Genomic DNA, 8053 nt, shown 5'->3' on the forward strand with positions numbered 1-8053 from the left:
CATCCCGCCAGGCCTGAGTGACTGAGCTGCCAGCCCAACAATCCATTTGGCTCACAGTCTCCATACTAGCCCTCTGGAAACCAATCCCTTCAGCCCACAACACCCATACTAGCACTCCAGAAAGCCCCCCCCAACTGGCCACCAATATTTGAATTGGTGGAGAGGTGGAATATTGCGATGGGGGACCAACCCTCTCATGTGACCATGGGACCAAATGGGTCCCACTTAGGCTAATACTTATTAAACGTCTGATCTTGTACATGTATAAATGTGTATATGTATGTGTGTGTATATGTGGTTGTCTTTACATCAAATCACTATGCACTATAAAATCACTATTCAGTAACAATTACATTTTTACATATTCCGATTGACGTTTTTCCCCTCCAGGCCGAGATCACCTTCACTCAACATTTTAAGACTGAAATTAAAATGGCAAGCTTCAACTGATGACGTTACAATGTCTAGCAGTGATCAGCTTCACTGATGATTTCATCCTATATTTGACACATTATTTGCAATTAAAGCTTTAAAAATGGCAACTTTCATGAGATTTTTACATATTCTGATTCACACTTTTCCCCTCGAGGCCGAGAGCACCTTCACTCAATATTTTATGCTTTATTTCTCAACTTATTCTCGACTCATTACTGATAAAAAAGTCTAAAAATGTCAAAAGACTTTGAAATTAAAATTACCAGTTTCTTCTGATGAAGTCGCAATGGCTCGCCTAGCAGTGATCAGGAGGACCATGCCTCCAGTGGTGGCTACGGGTAGGGAACGGGTGCATTGGGGGAGTAGACACAACGGGTCTGCACTTGGTCTAGTATAATATAAACATGTAATATAACATGGCAGCATTCAGGTCCAGACTCGGAAGAGGCAAGTAACATTGGTGCAGCATAAGGAATACTATCTAATACGGGAAAAAATATAATCATTGTCCTTTGTTGTAAAGTCTGTGGTCCAAAAGTCTCTAGCCTCTTTTTACTCTGGTACTTTATTTTCACGTGTTTAAATTATAATGATTGTTTTTAAAATTGTCTATTGTATATCGTATTTTTATCCTTGTGAGCAAAGCACCAAGACAAATTCGTTGTATATATACATACTTGGCTAATAAAATGTTTATTCAATTATTTTTTTTCAATTGTACAACAATTTTTCAACAATGTTGCCATCATTGAACTCTCCACATCCCAAGATTATTATTAATCTCACCATGTGTATCACCGGCAGAAATACTGTGCTTCCGTGACCACATCAGAAACTGATTCACATTCTACTGCTCAAAAAACCTTTGCAAAGTTTTCAAGACAAAAGTCATGAGTTAATGGTCATTAATGAGTAAACCCTCAACAGCATTCAGGATGAAACTAAGCCATTCAAGATAAAGCTAACAGCTTGGTTGGCACCATTTGCACCATACACAAAATTAATTCCATCCACCATTGCTGCACCACAAATGTAGCCCAATTATCTACGATACACAGTGAAGCAACTCAGCTCTTTCACACCCTGTTCTCTGCCAAGCAGAGTGACACAGGCGGCAGGCATTTGGGAGTGCCAACAAATGTAATTTCCCCTGCAAGTTATATATTATCCTGCTTTACCAAGATGTTATCATTATTTTGTAGACACTGGGTGAATATCCTGGGATTCCTTAGGGGACACCACTGAAGGAGTACCATCACACAGAGAGACATCATATGATAAAGTAGTTTAATAATATCTTGGAGACATAAAGGAAGGTAATAACTGTTGCCTTCGCCATAAATGCCTACTTTTCATCAATGAACTAAAAATAAACATTTTGTTTCTCTCTTCTGAGAGAGAGAAACCACTTCTCTCAATAGGTTGTGAATCTTCAGAACTCTGTCCCAAGGGGCTTGTGTTGGATGTCCCAATGCTGGATGTATTCACAGTTGAAAATTATAGACTTTTGGACTCAAGGGATAGAGAGATGGTGTAGGAGAGTAGATTTACAATCAATGATCAACCAAAATTTACTGACCTGGTGAGCAGACTCAAGTTCCTTGATCTAGATCCTTTGAGTTTATTTTAAATTTATAGATAAAGCATATAAGCAGACTCTTTGACTCACTGAGTCCACACCAACCATCAATCATTTGTTCACAGCCGTTCAATATTATCCCACTTTATTATCCACTCCTTACACATTAGGGATCATTTACAGAGGCCTAGAATCTAGAATCTAGAAACCTGCATGTCGAGCCTACACCTTCGAGCCTACACCGCCATTCAATATGATCATCCAACTCAGTATCCTGTGCCTGCCCTCCCTCCATACCCCCTGATCCCTTTAGCCACAAGGGCCACATCTAACTCCCTCTTAAATATAGCCAATGAACTGGCCTCACTACCTTCTGTGGCAGGGAGTTCCAGAGATTCACCACTCCAATGTGAAAACTGGAGTCAGTGTTCCTACTGGAAAGTTAACATTCAGAGTAATAAATTGTTGTGAATTGCCACTGTTGTTCCGTTCCAAGTATTTGACCATAAGTATTCATGTCCCATGCCTCCTGTTACCCTGGCCCATTTTAGAGCTTACGTCAGCATTGAGTTCAGGCTGTCTGCTTCTGGTATGACCATTAAAATTATTTAATTTTCAGCAACTTCTTCATAAGATGAAAGGCATTTACTCTGCCAGTATGGGTGCTAAAAATTATGTATTGATAATTTACAGAACCAGCAAGTGTGGCAAGATAGCTAGATAGTGATACATTGTCTGTTTGATGCAGTAGAATCTCTTTCCTGAGAGATTTGTAGCTTTACAGCATTTTGTCTATGGATTACATTTACATTTCAAGGCTGCCACTTTAGATCAAACAGTGCATTTATGCATTTCCATGTCCTTTTCAGCAAAGGTAGCTCTGAAATATTTATGTCATGAGGAATTATGACTGCAAATTGTATTCAAATACCGATCGACTTTTAAACAGCATTAACTAGATAGCAACAGAGGTGTGTTGCTTTCCAGAATTATTGGTTACATTAATCAATAAGAAATTAATCATTTTAGCACACAAACAATTAAAATACTTCCTCCAGATACACATAACATAGATCGCAATCCCACAATGCATTCTGCACTCTTGGTTGTTTTGGAATTTACATAATTTGTAATATGAGATGAATTTCATTATCTCTCATTCTTACCTGGTATGGTTATTTTCATTGATTCTAACCCTCAACTATGTGGAATGGCAATGGTAGCTAATCGTGCCAATGACATGCATATCCCACGAAGGGATAAAAATAGGGAAATAACTAAAGTGAGATTAGTAAATAATTAAGATATAGCAATCAAAACAAAATCATGTTCTACGTTAATTAAATATTAAGATGTAAAGGATATTAAAGGGGAAGTAAAATTAAACAAAAACTGCAGATACTGGAAATCTGAAATAAAAACAAAGTGCTGGCAACACTGAATAGTGCAAACAGTATATATGAAAAGGGAAGCAGAGTTAATTCCTCACATCCAAGACCTTCATCAGGAATGATGACGGATTGTTGACTTAAGACGTCATGTCTCTTTTTCTCTCCATTGATGCTGCCTGGCCTGATAAATGTTTCCAGCCAGTGATGTGGCGGCAAATGTTGCAAAACATGAAATATTCTTTGAAATTTATAGAGATCAGGGCAAATTAATGGTCATAGACATTAGTAAATAGGTAACAGAGCACCAATATGACATTTTATGCAAGCAAATGTTGATTAATAGTAAGATTAAACGAGCTTGCCAGTTGGAAGTTTGATCTTGATTTTATGAGGAGTTAAGGATGAGCGATCACGTGAAGAAGGGCCGTCCGTTGGCATGCGCGTCAATCTTCAAAGCAGCGGTGTTAAATCACAGATAAAAAGAAGACCTGAGAATAGTAAGATTGTGAACAAACTAGAACTTCCATATGACCTTGATAGTATGAGGGTGGGTGCGGTGGGCACGTAATCGCTCATCGTAACTCCTCATATAATCAAGATCAAACTGGTAAGTTCTCGTTTAATCTTACTATTTTACTTCCGAGTCACGTGAGTGTCTACGTGAAGATTTCAAAGCTCTGTGATTTTACGCCAGTTACGAATCCAGGCATCACACACTGAATGGATTGACCATGGATGAGAGTAATCATTAAAACATTCAGACATTATGTAGTTAAGTAAAGACACTGATGCTTTAAATGAAAGAAAAGTTTTAAAAATAGTTACCCCTCCCAACCTTGGGGGGAAACTAAGGGACAGAACTTAAATGGTACGTGCAAACACCCCAGTCTGGCTATGGGTTTGTTATAAAACCGGTGGACCATTATTTCATTCATCCATCCTGCAGCCGCTAGGAAGTCGTCAAGGGGCACGTCTATAGCTCTTGCTGCCGACGTAGATGCAGCCCTGGTGGAGTGAGATTTAACCATATAAATGTTCACTCTTGCTACCGCCATAACATCCTTTGACCATCTGGAGATAGAAACATAGAAACATAGAAATTAGGTGCAGGAGTAGGCCATTCAGCCCTTCGAGCCTGCACCGCCATTCAATATGTTCATGGCTGATCATCCAACTCAGTTTCCCGTACCTGCCTTCTCTCCATACCCTCTGATCCCCTTAGCCACAAGGGCCACATCTAACTCCCTCTTAAATATAGCGACTACCCTCTGCGGCAGAGAGTTCCAGAGATTCACCACTCTTTGTGTGAAAAAAAGTTCTTCTCATCTCGGTTTTAAAGGATTTCCCCATTATCCTTAAGCTGTGACCCCTCATCCTGGATGTGACCCCTCGTCCTGGATGGTTTGAGTTGACACCTTCTGGTGTGGTTTTTTATGGCTGATGAGGACCGATTGTTCTGAGCCTCTGAGGTTCTCCGTAACTTTCAGATAGTGGTGTTAGTATGTTACCACACACACAACCGTTGGTCCTCTGGATATGCTAAGAACTGGATCTCCATCGCTGGCATTCCTGGCCTGATTTGTTTTTATCAGGTTCCTGATTACGAATGTTATGTTGTTCATATTGGTGGTCATGTAGTCCAACCGTAGATTTTGCAGTGTCTGGACTCTTTGTCAGCATACCACCTTCAGGGTTAGTTATAGGCAGCCCCCACTGTCAAAGTAGGGTTGGTACCATGCTCACATCCCATGTGTCTGTGTACTTTGGCCTTGGAGGTATTAAATTGTAAATTCCTTTCATGAATTTTGTTGTAAAGGGGTGAGTTCCTATTGACCCGTGCCTTTTCTTCCAGCATCAGATAAGAGGAGAGTGTGCCTCTGGCACTATAGATTGCACTGTAATTTTGTTTATATTTATAGTACAGAGTTGATTGGAACTCCAAGACATCCGTTATCCGAACTGTGTTGTATTTGTTCGGACAGTCCTATGCCTTGTAATTGCCTCCTCACAATCTGCAGACCAACAAGTTAATAAGTTCTTGTAGTGGATGATTACTCCCTGTAACTGGGTTCACTAGGAGGTACCTGCTCTTGGGTACAGCCATAACTGGCTGGACTATAGTTCCCAAATTTTTTTTGGGGACCATGCTTTAGGCCAATCTGGCACTACCATTATGCCTGCGGCTTAGTCTTGCTTGATTTTGGATAAGCATCGGTTTGTGAGACAAATTGGCGGAAAACATACATAAACATTCCTCCCCAATTGAGGGAGAAAGCATCCACTGCCTTTGCTCCTGGATCCAGCTCGCAGGACACTAATCTGGGTAACTGATGGTTTAGTCTAGATGCAAACAGATCAATATCTGGTATGCCAAATCGTGTAGTTATTTTGTTAAATACTGTCTGATTCAACATCCATTCTGTGTTGTTAGCCTTGGAGGGTACCATCTACCATACACAGTGCCTCAGGAAGGCTGTCAGCATCCATAAAGACTCATCACACCCCTGTAACGGTCTGTTTGAACTACTTCCCTCCAGCAGACGTTACAAGGCCTTCTACGCCTGAACCTCCAGACTCAGAAACAGCTTTATTCCAAGAGCTATAGCAGCTCTGAACCAGCCCTGCTGAGTGCCCCCCACCCCCCCGGACTGTCTCCCTCGGATGGTCACGACACACAGCCTTATTTATTTATTTTACTTTTCTTTTTCATCGTTTGGAGCTGCATGCTAAATCTCGTTGCACTGACGTGCAATGACAATAAAATATATTATTATCATTATTATTATTATTATTATTATTATTATTATTAAACATTCGTGATCCAGCATCTGTCACCGTGTTATATCTACCTCATAGATAGACCGCTGTTTCCCAAATATTCCTCTCGATACACCAGTGCCAAATGAGATTCGACAATCTGTCGTAAGATACAGATTTTACACCACCCTTGTTAATGGATATGTGCCATCGCAGTGGCGTTATCAATCTAAATTTGAACAAGCACCGGTTGCATATTGCTACAGAAAACCTTGAGTCCATATTGTGCCCCCAACAATTTCTGGGTAATTGATTTCATGTGTTGGGGAATTACCGACTCCTGCTCATTCCATCTGCCCCCACAGCTCTAGACTGTGTTTGTGGCTCCCCATCCTTAGCCGCTTGCATAGGTCTGAAGAACCCCGGATGGCTTTCCAGCAACATTTCCCTTGAGCTGTCTCACGTTCGTTATCCACCATAGTTATTCAACAATGGCCTCTGCTGGCAATCCATAGTTTTGCCAATTGGGCCTGCATGGAATCTGAGTGTTTGTTCCTTTGCTCACTGTAAATTCTGTTAATGCAAAGGCCCGTAACGTACTGCTGGAAATGCAGCTACTATTTGCCAATTACACTCGCTGTTTGCCTGATAGATGGCTAGTATTTGACTATCAGGTCATTGCAGGCTTAATTAAATATTGTTGTTTGCCCCTGGGCAAAGTCACCAACATATTTACTGTTTTTGATAGTAAATTCTAGGTAATCAATTACCCTTGTAGGTGTCAATTTTGATTTAACTGGATGGATGAGGTAACAAATTCTTTCAAACAGGGTTTTGGTTTGCTTTGACTGATGCTTCTGCCAATTCTTGGTGACTCCAAAATGAAAATGTCCTCCAAATATGCCATTACTATGTGGTTCTGAGACCTTTGTAGACCCAGAATTGGTTTCCATAGTTTAGTCAATAGTCTAGGAGCTGATGTCAACCCATTTGGCAGAGCCATGCCATCCAGTTAAACTTCAAATATCTCCTGTTCTTAGTGAATAGACACCGAATAGGATGCATCTCTGAGGTTGACGCATGCCATGTGACCATTTTATAGGAAGATCCTATAAAACAGTTGTTAGACCGTAACAAAAAATTGCTGTTCTGAAAGTCTACTGCACAAATGGGTTAAACCTGGATGAAGTGACATCCTTCATCTGTCACCTGTCATGAAAGGCAATCCTGCCCATAATACTGGGCCTGCCTTGAAGACAACTCTGGTCTGAGTTCCAAGTCTGCTTGGAACCTATGTATGTTGTGCAGTAAAAATAATCATGTTATTATCTGTTTTTTAAAACCAGATCTGAAATTCATGTTATTGTAATTTTGAACAAAAACACAAGAGTAAAATTATCAACATGTAACTGGTCCACAATCCCTTGTTTCAGTAAACCCAGACTCACCTACCTCCATGGCTACCGGTGGTCTTGCGGTAAGTCCAAAGGCCCCTGATGCGGGGTTCCTTTTCTCTCCTTGATTGGGAGTAGGACTGGTAGGGAGTGTGGATTCCATGTTTCTCCTGACCTCTGCTTGGGTCTTGGTCTGAAAAACTCATCATACTGAGCCTGCCTTGTCGGACAATTCTGGCCATAATTCTGAGTCTGCCTTGAAAGACGACTCTGATCATATTTCCGTGCCCAGCTTTCAAGCTACCACCGGATTCAGTGAACCGCTTATCCCCTATGGAGGTGTAGGGTGTGTTGTCGCCTACTGATGAAGTTTTGCTTGTCATTGGTACCTTGATTGGTCCGACAGCTTTGCTTCGTTCTTCTGGTCTTACCTGAAGAGAGGATTCGATGGCTGGTTTCTCCAAAGTCACCCTGATAGCGCTGTTCCCTTGCCGGCA

This window comes from Leucoraja erinacea, chromosome 2 (genome assembly GCF_028641065.1).
Source record: "Leucoraja erinacea ecotype New England chromosome 2, Leri_hhj_1, whole genome shotgun sequence".
Classification (NCBI taxonomy): domain Eukaryota; kingdom Metazoa; phylum Chordata; class Chondrichthyes; order Rajiformes; family Rajidae; genus Leucoraja; species Leucoraja erinaceus.